Source organism: Cryptomeria japonica, chromosome 3, assembly GCF_030272615.1.
Source record: "Cryptomeria japonica chromosome 3, Sugi_1.0, whole genome shotgun sequence".
Classification (NCBI taxonomy): Eukaryota; Viridiplantae; Streptophyta; class Pinopsida; order Cupressales; family Cupressaceae; genus Cryptomeria; species Cryptomeria japonica.
The window spans coordinates 279,065,632-279,080,963 of NC_081407.1; positions in this window are offsets into that span (position 1 = coordinate 279,065,632).

Here is a 15,332-nt window from a genome sequence, read left to right on the forward strand (position 1 = left end):
ACCATTTTTCTCTATTGTGTATATAGGTTTCAAATGTTATAGAGAAGGATTACAAATTTAAAAAGTGTAGATTAAGCCAACAAGATCTAGATTTTGAAGAAGTAGAAAACCCTAGACAATGTGGCTTAGCTACGTATTCCAACACTTTTCTAACAAAATTTCAAGGAGATAATCTGCACAATATCCTAGTCCTAAATCTATTTATAATATCTACATCAAATACCTTTAGGAACTGAAAACATAGCCACATAGTCCAACACTTCAAGGCACAAATTGCAAAAATAGGTTTCTTTTTTATCCCTTTTTCTAGATATGTCCTCAGAGTTTGCATATTTATTTTGTAGCTTAATATTAATGTTGATTGCTATCAATTTTACATTATTATACCTAGTTCTTGCAGTTCATCATTTTATCTTATCATTTCATATCAAATCACTACATGGAAATAGCCAATTCATGTGCCTAGCTTTCCCAAGGGTTTGTAGCTAGTCCTATTGGTTATTAAACAATGTGAGTTGATGTGAATTGGTATGGTTCCTACTTTTCATGTTTAGACTAATGAACATGATTCCATCACCTTTACACCTCCACAAAATATGACAATGACACTTTATACTTAGTGTGATCATAATTACCACCAATCATACTAGAAAAAAATATTTGATCTCAATGCACTATAAATGCTAAAAATAGGTCAAAGTTAAACTATATTCATCAAGGAGAAATATACAAAAAGTGCACTTTAAAAATTAAACCTAAAATTAATATTATGAGCTTGAATGAAGCCCTAAAAGTTCTCAAAGTGATAACTACATGATATCACTTGTGAGAACCTACAATTTAAAATTAAATAAAGATAGATACAAAAATTAGGAACTATATACACAACTACACAACTCAAAAAATAGCTCATATAAAACATGATAGATAAGAAAGTAGCAAAATTAACAAGAGTAAAACATTGAAATTTTGACGACAAAAAATAAGACTAGATTGGAAAAGGGTTAATTGGAGAGGGAAGAAATAGTGGCATTATGTTCATATTAATCAATAAATATTCTAAGATTCTTTTATTCCTAAAAGTACATTTTGTATTGCCAAAAAACTGCTTGAGACTACTCAAAACTACATGAAAAGTTATAAATTCAAATGTGTAAGTAGTTTTTTTCCAACAAAGTGAATTTATCCCATAGGAGTGGAGTAAGGGGTGGCATCATTGGCTAGTGATAGTCACTTGGTGGCAAGGCAATTTTGCTAGCTAAATCAGTTTGTAACTTTGTCTAATTGGATTTGTAGGTTGTTTGATTTGTTGTAGAATACTAGTGAGATACATTGTATTGCAATGTAATGTTGATCTTTTTAAAAAATGCAAATCCATATGATGTATAGATTGTACAACTTGGATTACTAAACAAAATTTAAAAATATCTTAAATTATCCCAAAGCTTAACCCTAGGTATATTTCATATAAACTTGAGGGTTTGTGAGGCTTCTAGATGCAATAAAAATGTCCATTTCATATAAAATACTTCAAAAATAAGTTTAATGCTAGACTTAATGATCAAATCCTTAATTGTAATGAAACTTTTTTATCTTTGATTTTTTGTGAAAAAAAAGACATTCTTGACTTTCTTGAGCCATCTACATGATTGTAGTGTTGTAAATTGTATTCCTTAATTGTGAGTCTCGTTAGCACTTTCTTTAGTTTTCACTCCCCTAGACATTTTAAGGACCATTTCTAGCCTTGAATTTAACCTCCAACTCAAGAACATAAGTCATATCCTATTTCAGAATTCAAAAATATTATTTCACATTTAGTGAACATTTCAAAACCAAAAATAAGGACTAGATCTAATATTAGGGACCTAAAATCCTACATACTAGTTTTTTAGAACCTATTTTGGAGGATCTATGCCAATTAGATCCATAGGCCTAAAAAATATTATAAGTGTTAGCCTTGGCATTGTAAGGAAGTTAAGTAGCAAAACAACTTCCTACACTATCCTTGAGAGGAGGGTGACGCAAAAACTTTTACAGATCATCACAACAGTTATGAAAATAGAAATAGATATAATAACATTCAAACCATAACACAGTGATTTACATGGGGAAAAAACTTTCGGGAGAAAAACCTCACACTCCAAAAGCCACCCAATATATTATTCCACAGTAAAAAAAACATATTATAATATACTTGCAGAGAAAAATCTTCGCATGAGTACCACTAATCAGAGATTCAGAGGTAACTCAATAGCCATAAGACTCTCACACACAACCTTTATCCCGTGCATCTAATATATAGGAGATACAATACAAGAAACCGTCAAACGGTATTACAAAACCATGAGCTAAAACCACCCAATAAGGTTTAGCCGACCTTATCTCCCTTATAGATGCCCTATGACATGTCCCTCCCTTTTTAAAACTCATTTATGTGTCCAATGTATTTTATATTTCCTATTTGAGGACTACAAACTTCCAGAGGCCATAACTTGAGAGCGGTGTGTCCTATTGACGAATTGTTTGAAGCATTGGAAATATCGTGTAGTGTTCTATTGCCTCGTAAATAGATACACCATTTACACCCACTTTTTAGTATGTTTTAGGGCCTTCAAAGTCCTCAAAATCAAATTTAAACCTTCCATTAGACCCCTCCAAAACATAAAATTTAATATCTTCAAAACTAGTTGTGATCTTGCGACGTAACTTTACCGGAATGCTTATCTAGCCAACCAGAAGCTTCGGGGAGAATTTTGCACCATTTCATGCTCAAATGAAAAATTACTATAAATAGTAACCTCATGTAAATGCAAGTTTGAGACACCATTTTCCCAACAAATCTCCCACTTGTCGAGCACCTTGCAAGAGAAAAGGGAGTATCAACACAATAAATCAATTGCTAGGGGCCATGAGGCCCATAGACTCTGAGTACCATCTGAACTTCTCTCTGCTCATAGTCTTCATTAAAGAATCTGCAACATTAAGAAAATTCTCTACCATAACCAACTTCACCCTGCCATCTTTGACCATATCTCTAACAAAATGATACTAAACATCAATGTGCTTGGTCCGGGCATGAAATGTTGGGTTCTTAGATAGGCAGATCACACTTTGATTGTCACAATAAACTGTCATGGCTCCTTGTTTTATTCCAATGTCTGAACATGGTCTCTTAAGCCAAATGACCTCTTTACAAGCATGAGTAGCTTCCATATAATTTGCTTTAGTAGTGGACAAAGCAACCATAGTTTGTCACTTACTCCTCGAACTAATTGCACCACCAAATAAAATAAACACATAAGTACTGGTGGATCTTCTCCTATCAATATCACCTACCCATTCTGAATCGACATAACCATGAATATCAAGGGAAATCATGTTTCCAACTTAATTACCATGATAACATAAAAAATACTCTCAAGTACCCTTCAAATATCTGAAGACACTTTTGACTACACCCCAATGAACTCTACCAGGATTAGACATATATCTGAATAGAAATCCCACTGCTTGGGAAATGTCTGGTCTAGTACATACCATAGCATACATCGAATTTCCAACTACAGTTTGGTAAGGCACTCTACTCATGTCTTCCATCTCAGATGGGGATGTAGGACAATCTGCATCAGATAATTTCATTCCAACTGTAAAAGGAACACACAATGGTCTACAATCCTGCATATTGAACCTCTATAACACTGAATTCACATACTTACTCTAGCCTAGCCATAGATTTTTGTTCACTCTATCTCTTCTAATTTCCATCCCAAGATTTTGTTTCTTTGCACCAAGATCTTTCATTTTAAATTTAGCTGTGAGCTGAGACTTTAGTTCTGAAATCATACCTTTCCCTTTACCAATCAATACCATATCATCAACATACAATGCAATGTAGAAGAAATGATCACCATCAGATTTATGACGAACATAGTGATCTAATTTAAATGCTCAAGTCCCAAACTCAACACATATGTATCAAATTTTTGGTACCACGTCCTAGGACTATGCTTGAGGCAATAAAGGGATTTCTTTAATTTACAGACCAAATTACTTTTACCTTTCACCACACAGTGCTCCGACTGTGTCATATAAATATCCTCCTCCAAATCACCATGAAGGAAAGTAGTTTTCACATCCATTTTCTAAACCTCTAAATCATAAGGAGCAGTAATAGAAAGTAAAAATCTAATGGATGTCATTTTGGAAACTAGAGAAAATATCTCACCATAAATAACACCCTCAATCTGAGAGTAGCCTTTTGCAACTAGCTTGCTTTATACTCCTCAATGCTTCCATATGAACCAATATTTTTCTTGAACACCCATTTGCAACCAACAAGATTTCATCCTTCAAGCAATGGTACAAGATCCCATGTATCATTCTTTTTCAAAGATGCCATTTCTTCTTCCAGAGAAATCTTTCAGGATTCTGCATCATTCATACCTAATGCCTCTTTTATAGATTTCAGTTCGTCCACATTAGTATTCAAAGAAAAAATACATCTCCAATCATTGGGTGAATACCTTTTAGGTGGTTGTCTATGTCTTGTAGACCTATGAACAAGTTGAGTTGGAGGTTCTCCCTCCTCTTGTAAAGATTCAGAGCTAGATGAGCTCTCCTCCACTTCTTGCCTATCTAGGGGTATCGATTCAACTCTTTCAGGTGTAGAAGGAAATTGAATCACATCTTCCTTCTTAGTCTATTATGGCTGCAATGTAACAGAAAGAGACTTAATTTGTCTAAAAATAACACTTCTACTATGAATTACCTTTTGTGCAACAGGGAACCAAAGCTTGTATCCTTTCACACCACAACTATACCTGATGAAGATACATTTCACAACCTTGTTCTCAAACTTTGATGGCTTCTCCTTTGGCACATGTGCATATTCCTCACAACCAAAAACTTGAAGATGTCTCAATGAAGGCTTGTGACCCGACCATGCTTCCATAGGCATTTTATCCACAAGGGCTGATGTAGGAGACCTGTTAATTAGGTAGAAAGTAGTGGCAACAACTTCAGCCCAAAAAAATTGTTCTAGACCAACATGACTCAACATACTCCTAGCCTTCTCCATCAGTGTCATGTTCATTCTTTCTAAAACTCCATTCCGCTATGGAGAATACGGAGTTGTCTTGTCTTTTGTCTGTTAATGCCATACACTTTACAGAATCTATCAAAATCATTAGAGAAAAATTCACCACCATTAATAGTCCTCGAGCTTTTAATTTTATTTCCATTCTGCAACTCAACCATTGCTTTAAATTCTTTAAATTGACTGAAAATTTCAGATTTACTCTTTAGAAAATATACCCATATCCTTCTACTAAAATCATCAATAAATGAAACATAATATGTGGATTTTCCAATCGATGGAACATCTACAGAACCAAACACATCAGAATGAATAAGATCCAAAATACCATAAGTTTAATGAGAACTCGAGTAAAACTAAATGCAGTTTTGTTTTCCATAAATGCAATGCTCACAGAAATCAAAGTCAATATTACAATCATTCAAACCTTCAACAAGGTTTTTATTTTTCAAGGTCCTTTGATCGTTTTCTCCAATGTGGCCAAGCCTCTAGTGCCATAACATAATCTTCTCTGCAGGTAACTTTGATTTAGAAGAAAGAGCACCCTTAGGTACCCAAAATCCATTTCCATTTGCTGAAGGTGAAACCCTTAAATATTGCAAAAATTTACTTTTTATAGAAGTGCTATTACACTCAATAGTGTATGCTTCTAGCTTATACAGAGTGCCAAACCTGACCCCTCTAGCAACTACCATAGCACCCTTAATCATCTTACATCCTGCTTCAGAAAAGACTACCTACACACCCACATCTATCACTTTGCTCACAGATAACAAATTTCATTTTAAACCAAGGATATGCAACACATCATTAATCCTTTTTATTCTACCATCAGAAAACCTGATTCTAACTTTACCTCGCCCAAAAATGTCTAAATGTAAATCATCACCCAAGTACACCTTACCTCCATTAAATTCTTCATATTTAGAAAATCAATCTCTATTGGCAGTCATATGAAAAGATGCACTTGAGTCAATTAACCAAGCATCATTACCTACATGAGACGCCAAAGCTGTAATAAATGTATCACCATCTTCCTTCTCAGACTCAAAATAATAATAAATCTTATTCTTTTTCTTCTTATTTTCTTCTTTGCAGTCCTTACGGATGTGACCTAGTTTACTGCAATTCTAGCAAATGAATTTGAACTTTCCAAGAGATTTCGATCTCCCTTTCGATTTGGACATTTTGTGCTTCTTATTCTTCTTGCCTTTCTCCTTAGGTCTTCCATGAAAAGTTAGGGCTTCATTCAAACTGTGGGATGCCTTCCTTTGCATCTCTTCACCAATTAGGGCAGCCACTACATCTTTAGACTTCAAAACAACAAAAGTACTACCGATAGCCATAAAAAGAGAATCCCATGAATTAGGCAAAGAACAAAGAAAGATCTAGCATTTCTCTTCTTCATTCATCTCTTTGACTCTGATTTGATTTGGATAAGGCTTATTTGAAGTGTATGTGAACAAGAGTTTGCAAAGCTAATATCTTGCAGGTTGTTTGACTTATGATTTTAGAATTGGAAATGCAAGGGATTTCATAGTGCATGGTTGTACCAATTAGCCTTCACACAGGAAATTTCTAGGAATCTGAATCCCAATGGTCACATGACCATTCCTTTCCATTTCTCCATGTCTCTTCATATTCAAATATTTAAACATTTGTATATAAGAATGAGTGCAGATCATGTATGGTGTATCTAATAACTGTGAGTGAAGATTTTCCCCTTGTTGAAAGTGGATATAGTTCCAATTGGTGAACCACTATAGATTTGTGTTCCTTGTCTTGTTCTTTAATTTAGTTTTTATTTTGTTATTCTTGTTTTTTATTTAATTTACATTATGTATTATTACCATGACAAGTATTGACTATGTATACTTCATAGACCAATATTTAGTGTATGTTACAATCAGTTATTAAGAAGAGATGCATTTTTGTAAATAATAATCTGACCATGACTTTGAATACTTTTGCCTTGGTTGTAAATGGAAATTGTTACCCAATCGTGGAAAAAATATGTTGTTTGGATTCTCATTAAGTAGCATGCAATACGAAAACATGTCATATATTTTTTATTATTTTTATTGCGATATGAACAATCTAGATATTGAGTTGTGTGGTTTTCATAATTCTTCATTTAGTTTGTATTAACATTCTCTAGAATATTTTTTAGTTAATCCTGTTTGCATATTGTTTGAGAAGAATTTCTATTTTGATGCTTGATAATGAACAACTTCACAATTTCAAGAATTTTTCCATTCAAATGGGGGTAAGTGCACCAAAATGGTGAAAAAAAATGGGGGTATAAGTGGCCACTATTTTTCAGAAAATAGGTAAACCTGAACTTCAAAGAGCTATTTGAAGGTCATGCACTCAAAACTAGGAGTTGAGAAAAGAATAAGAATTGTAGTACTCTAAATATAGTTTCTAAATTACTAAACTTTTTTAAAATGGGATAATATTAAGAGCATCAAACCTTTCATGCACAAAAAACTATTCCTAATTTTTTCAAAAAAATATAACATAGCTGTTTTCATGCGCTGCACAAAATATATAGTTAGATTTAGTATTTTGCAAACCCCTTTGGTAGGATGATAGGTAAGAGTGAGATATAGAAGTTGTGTATTTATTTGTAATTTTCCATTGAGTATTTTTTTTATGATTTCTGGAAGTAACCACATCCTGAAAATTTGCTACCTGTTTGTGCGTTGGGCATAACTTGCATCAAAATAATAAATAATGCAAATGTTTTTTTTCAAAGTGTATAGAATCTAGTGTAGAACAATAACATGTAATTTATTTTTAATTTGGTCAAATATATCAAAATTTATTAAAAAAATGGTAGACATATGTGTGTGAGGACTGTCAAGGCACTGATAAAGAAAATTAATGTTTTCTATGCTAATGTTGTCAAAAAATAGAAAAATTTATATGGTCAGAAACTAAGAAGATGTGTGATATTATGGTGGTAATTTTAGAGATACCCACTTGAACATTTGTAAACTTGATGATGAAGAAGTTAAGAAATCATGTTGGAGGATGAAAAAATGTGTAAATGGACAAAAAAGGGGAGAAAATGGGCTTGCAAGCCTTAGTGTCATTTTCCAACCCTCTTACCAAGCCAAAACCCACACGGGTTTTGAAAAACAAAAAGTAATATTCACAATTTTAAATAACCTGTACGGGTTATGTAAAACTAAAAACATTTTTTTGTTTCACCAAACCTGTATGGGTTATGAAGAACTAAAAACATTTTTTTTTTCACAAAACCCATACGGGTTATGAAGACATAATAATGTATGCTTGTAAACTTAAAATTTACTACAAATTTTTTAGACATACCTATATAATACAATTTTATGTATGTATATATGCATATCTATATTTATATAGATATATGTTTGTATACATGCATGCATCTCTTCTTTTCCTCTCTCTCTCATCTTCCTTCCCCCATCATTGTCTTTGTCTATTTTGAGCGCTAATTATCTTCATTGAGTTCTATCTCATCTCTCTCCCCCTCACACTTCTCTCTTTTTTGATTCTCTCACCCTTTTCTCCTTCTTGTTCTCTCTCTACCTCATGTCTCTCACCCTTTCCTCCTCCTACTATCTCTTCCTATCCCATTCTCTCTCTCTCTCTCTCTCTCTCTCTCTCTCTCTCTCCTTTTCCCAATCTCCCTCTCCCTCCCTCTCTCCCTCTCCTTTTCCCAATCTCCCTTCCTCTCTCCATCCCCCCTCTCACCTTCTCCCTCTCCCCCTCTCCTTTTCATAATCTCCCTCTCTCTCCCTATCCATCCTTTTCGCAATCTCCCTCCCTCTCTCCCTCTCCCCCTCTCCTTTTCCTAGTTCTACATAACCCGTACATGTTACGTATAACTAAGGCAAAAACTTCTAGTTCTACATAACCCATATGGGTTATGAGAAATTGTGAACATTGACATAAAAGGTTTCTATAACCCATACGAGTTATGGGAAAATATGAATATATTTTAGTCCCAATGGCTTAAAAACTAGCATTGAAAGTTGTTTGAAGGAACCACTGCTTCTGCACATGATTTTCTGGGACAGTAACAGTCAGGTTTTCATATTCTTTTGTCACTTCTTCTTTGGAATGATTTATTTGTCTCATATATTGGATTATTTTTTAAGTTATTTTATCATTGTTACTTTATATTATAACAAAATCATGATCATTTGTTGTTTTTTTGCTTTGATCATGATTTATTTGTCTTGTATTTTGGTTTTTTTTGAAGTTATTTTATTATTGTTACTTTAGATTTAACAAAATGGTGATTATTTGTTGTTTTTTTTCTATTTGATTATGGATTGTCATCATGATGTTATCTGTAGGACAATGGGAAATAACAAGAGAGGAACAAATGAACAAAGAGAGGTAGCAAAGGAAAGACAAAGGGAGTGTATGAAGAGATTACGTGAAGGTATGTCATCTAATAAACCTAATGAAAGTGATGAAATTTAACAATTGAAATTGATATGATGAATGCACCAAATCAAAATGATCATACACCAATTCAAATACATATGATGAATGCAATGAACATACACCATTTGAAAATAATTCGGTGAATGCACATGTTAATGAAATTGAAGAAGATTTACAATTTGAATTTGATGTGATCAATGCACATAATGCACCTAATGAAAACAAAGAGCATGCACCAATCTTAACACCTCTTATAATAATTCGTAGAAAACCAAAGTTCCTAATAGATATTGATGAAAATATTGTGAATCCAATGCATGATAAAATATCTGAAAGAACTTGTAGAATAATAGTTAGAAGAATTTGGAATAACCATTTTGAAAACTTAAATCAAAATGGAAGATGCCAATTAGTTGTTGAAATGATTAAAAATCTGAAATTTAGAGAGACACTAAAAATTTTGGGGTTAAGAACATCTGAAAATAATAGTGAAAGAACCATTGTGAGAAATCTTTTTGATGCATACCAAGCCATTGGTTTGAAATCATGCACTAAAGATGCTAATGTTACTCGTTGTGTCATCACATCAACCATAATGGGAAAGGAAATGAAAAAATATCATTTAATAAGCAAAACAAGCAAGTCACTAAGGATAAGTAGAACCACATTACACTATGCCTTAGAGAGGTGAGAGAAAATCGAGGATCCTAAAAATAATTCTCTTTGGGAATTCTCCAGTAGACTCCCACACAAGGACAAGGTTGTTGTTGATGCACTAAGAACATTAATTGAGAAATATTGGCATGACAACACAAGGGTTTCACCCAACCAAAGAGATGTTGTTAGAAGCCGAATTGGAATCAGTAATCGCGAGCCACATCCAAAACACTATTTAGATACCACTCAAACACAATTTCATGAAAGGTCTCTTCAAAGCTTTCCTCAGATTAAAATTGGTCAAAGATTTTTTGAGATGACAAAAATATTTTATGTTGAGATTAATCATGCATGTACTACATGTTGTTGTAGGGTCCATGTTGAATTTTCCATGCATTATGATATTTATCTCTATATATGTTGTACTTTGCATAGTAATGATGTTTTGCAAGAATGTGGTCTACAAGGACCTCCTAAGTCATCGAGAGAATTTATTTCAAGTTTACTATGTAGATGAGATGACGAGTGCATTTACTATAAGATGATGTGTTTGATAGGTTTTTGTCCTACATGTGGCGGTTTACAATAGATGCATAGATGCCTACATCTAGATAGCACACATGAAATTGGTAAGGAACTAGTTTCTATTGGAAAAGAATTAAAGAGGTGCGAGTTAGTGAAAAGGGATATATGCATAGCTGATTTTATGAAGATGTTTCAAGAGAAACTAGTGTATGAGTACATAGGTCACACACATAGAGCTAGGTGGTTATATGAGCAATTCAAGTTCTGTAAGGACACTTTCCCCCTCAGCACTATTGTCTGTATCATTGATTTTGTAAATAATTATTCACTAAAGCCACAAAATGAAGTACGATCTATGTATTAGTAGTCTACACAAGTTACAATTTTTGTACACATGGCATTCATGCATGCACATGATAGCACCAAGGAAGACAAAAAGGTTATAAGAGAATATCACTTCTATATCAATGATGATCATACTCATTCCTTAGAGTTTGTGCAATGATGCTTTAAAGTCTTCTATGATAGTTTAAGGGAAAGAGATATAAGATACAACCAACACTTAATATGGTCGAGCAATTGCACTGCACAATTCAAGAATGCAAGGATGTTCTACTGGTTCACTAGGATGCATGTGACAAGAGGTGTGAAACATTTTTGGAATTTCATTCAAGCAGGGAATGGAAAGGGAGAGCATGATGGTGTGGGAGCATGTGTGAAAAGAGCTCTTACTAGAGAATAATTGAAGTACGCAGGTGGTGCAATCTTAATAGATGCAAAAACAATTGTGCAATGGTGTAACTCTACGATGGGACCAGGTAATGCAAGTAAGTCTATGGTTTCTAGATATTTTTGGTTAATAAGTGAATCTAATATTGAAAACTATCTAGATTGTTGTAGACTTACTGGATCAAGTGACATGTATTTATTTAGAAGTTCAAATGCAACATCAATACTTATTTATACTAGATATATTGCATACTTTTGCTCTTCGTGCATGCATTTTTTGTGGGATGAATGTGAAACAAAAGAGTGGGTTAACCAATGGTCTTGTAGACCTTTGCAAATCCTAGATACATATCAACTTCCTAGAGCACTACAAATGAACCAGATTGAAGCGTCAGTGGATTTGGACCATGTATCTGACATAGCTGAACCAGGTAAAGGGTTGCAATTTGCTACAATTTTAAGCTTAATTTATTAGTGTTAACTTATGCTGATTTTGGTTTTGACTTATCTCCTTCTATTAAATGCAAGTCATGTATATTCAGTTATTGCAGATGGGAACAATGAAGAAGGAACATATTACTTTTTGTGTCATTGTATTGATGCCCAAAAGAAATTGACTTCTACAGTGGTTGATGGAGAGGGTATTGAGTACCCAATAGGATCCGTTGTTGTGACAGGGACATGGCTTAGAAGGTACCATTGTTGTGTCGAGTTGTATTGAGACATCTTAAACTCATTTATTCAGTACTCATTGTATTGATTTTGGCATTAACTTATCCTTCTATAAAATGTAGGAACCCTATCAAAAATTCTAATGCCTGGTTGGTTGAGGACTTTGAGACACATAGACATATTCTTCATTACTGAAACCTTCTTGTTTCAACAAATATTTATTTGATTAAATATCGTGGTAGACCTCTTAACAAGGATTTGTGGAAAGTTCATGAATCAGACCACGAGGCAATACCCTAGACACTAAGGGTTAGAGCTGATCCAAAAGGTTCACTTGATTGATTTTGGGCCATCTAAAATAATAATTCTACAATATGGTAGAATAATTTTGACAATTTTGTATTCTACAATTGGGCCAAATTTTGCATATAAAAACATCAACGAGTTGTAATTTGCATATCTAGATGCTAAATTTTGTATAAAAAAACAACAATGAGTTGTAATGTGCAAATCTAGACTCTAATTTTTGTATAAAAAACAACGAGTTGTAATTTGCATATTTAGATGCAAAATTTGGTAAATATAAATAGTAATGAGCTTGATCATTTATATAAGATGCCAAATTTTATATATGAAAGTGTCCATGGGGCTGATTTGCAAATTTTTAGATCCCAAATTTGTACCATTTGATTATAAATACATTTGTAATAAACTTGTACCATTTGATAATAAATTTTTACTATTTGATTATAAACAACTGAGTCTGATTCTAACATATGTTAAATAACTTGCAAATGGGTATCTGAATATGCAAATTGTTTTCGAAGTGTTTTGGGAAATTTTTGAGTTATTGTTGAATTGTCCGATTTGAAGGGCTAGTAGGAATAGTCTAAAACTGAGAGAGGCCTTTTTAGGTAGTGAAAACATGACCCCAGAGGTTCAAATAGATTGTTCATAAGTGGCACGGTCTCCGAGTTATGCTACATCAAAGTTTGACCATTTTTTCCACTTTCAGCGCTCAAGGGAAAACGTCACTACGAGGTGGCTTGTAATGATCAGACATCTTGGCGAGTGAGACAAGGGCACACCTAGTGTAAAACCAGCCACCTGGATGTGCTTGCGCTGACAGTTCATTCCCACAACAAGCAGAACGAAAGATGCATTGTTCTACCACCTCGCACTGACGGTTTTTCACTGTTTTTGATACGCCAAAAAAATCTCACCACAAGAAAACAAAATAAAGTCAGCCAAAACTGAGAGAGGATATTTTAGATAGAGACAACCTGACCCCATAGGTTCAAATCGATCATCCATAAGTTCCATGGTCTCCGAGTTACGCTACGTCAAAGTTTGACCATTTTTTCCACTTTGAGCACTCAAGGGAAAACGTCGCTACGAGGTGGTTCGTAACGATCGGACATCTTGGGGAGTGAGACAAGGGAACACCTAGCATAAACTTGGCCACTCAAATATGCTCATGCTGACGGTTCATTCCCACGACAAGCAGAACAAAAGGTGCACTATTTTGCCACCTCTCACTGACAGTATTTGACCATTTTTTATGCGACAAAAAAAATCTCACCACAAGAAAACAGAATCAATTTCCCCAAAAATGAGAGAGGATTTTTTAGGAGCAACAACATGACCCCATTGGTCAACACAAATAGTCCATAAGTTCCATGGTTTCTAAGTTACGCGACGTCAAAGTTTGACCATTTTTTCCACTTTGAGTGCTCAAGGGAAAACGTCTCTATGAGGTGGCTCATAATGATTGGATGTCTTGGGGAGAAAGACAAGGGCACACATAGCATATATCCAGCCAGCCAAACATGCTCACACTGATGGTTCATTCCCACGTTAAGTAGAACGAAAGATGCACTATTTTGGCACCTCTCATTGACGATTTTTGACGGTTTTTGTTGCAACAGAATAAATCTCACCACAAGAAAACGGAATCAAGTTGGCCGAAAATGAGAGAGGATTTTTTAGGAAGAAACAACATGAAGCCATTGGTTCACATGGATTGTCCATAAGTGCCATGGTCTCTGAGTTACACGATGTCAAAGTTTGACCATTTTTTCCACTTTGAGCGCTCAAGGGAAAACGTCGGTACGAGGTGGCTCGTAATGATCGGATGTCTTGGGGAGTGAGAGAATGACACACCTAGTGTAAATGTAGTTACCTAGATGTTCTCGCGCTAACAGTTTGTTCCCACGACAAGCAAAATGAAAAATGCCCTATTTTTCCACCTCTCACTGACGGTTTTTGATGGATTTTTATGCAACAGAAAAAATCTCACCACAAGAAAATAGAATCGAGTTGCTCAAAAATGAGAGAGTTTTTTTAGGTAGAGACAACATGACCTAACTGGTTGACATGTATCATCCATAATTGCCACGGTCTCCAAGTTATGCGACGTTAAATTTTGACTGTTTTTCCCACTTTGAGCGCTCAAGGGAAAACGTGACTACGAGGTGGCTCATAATGATCAAATGTCTTGGGGAGCAAGACAAAGGAACACCTAGCATAAACCCAACCACCTGGATGTGCTCACATTGACATTTCATTCCCATGACAAGAAAAATGGAAGATGCACTATTTTGCCACCTCTCATTGACAGTTTTTGACAGTTTTTTATGCGATAGAAAAAATCTCACCACAATAAAATGGAATCGATTTTCCTGAAACTAAGAGAAGCTTTTTTAGGCAGTGACAACATGGCCCCATTGTTTCACATGGATCATCCATAAGTTCTCCAACTCTTATTTTATAGGAAATTCGGATGAATAGGTGTGTCTCTTACCCTAAGGCCGACTTGTTATGGAATAAAATTTAAATGAAAATCTTACCTAAGCCGACTCATCCTTAGATAAATTCACTCCAATCTCTTCATGCATGAAGGACTCAAAGAAAATTCACTCAATCAAAATACACAATATCAACATTACCGATATCAGTACTTGGGTATACACAATATGAGCAATAGATAGTTTAAAAGTATACTCCATATGAGTTACAAGTAATGAAAAAATTGGATCACATTTCAAGACATATACACAATGAACAAATTTGATCACATTTCAGTAGAAAATAACTAATTTTCAAGAATATCATGTTTCATATATATCAATGAACAAATTGGATCGAATATCAAGTTTCATATATATCAAAATGAACAATAATCATGTACATATAAAAAAATGGCATAGAT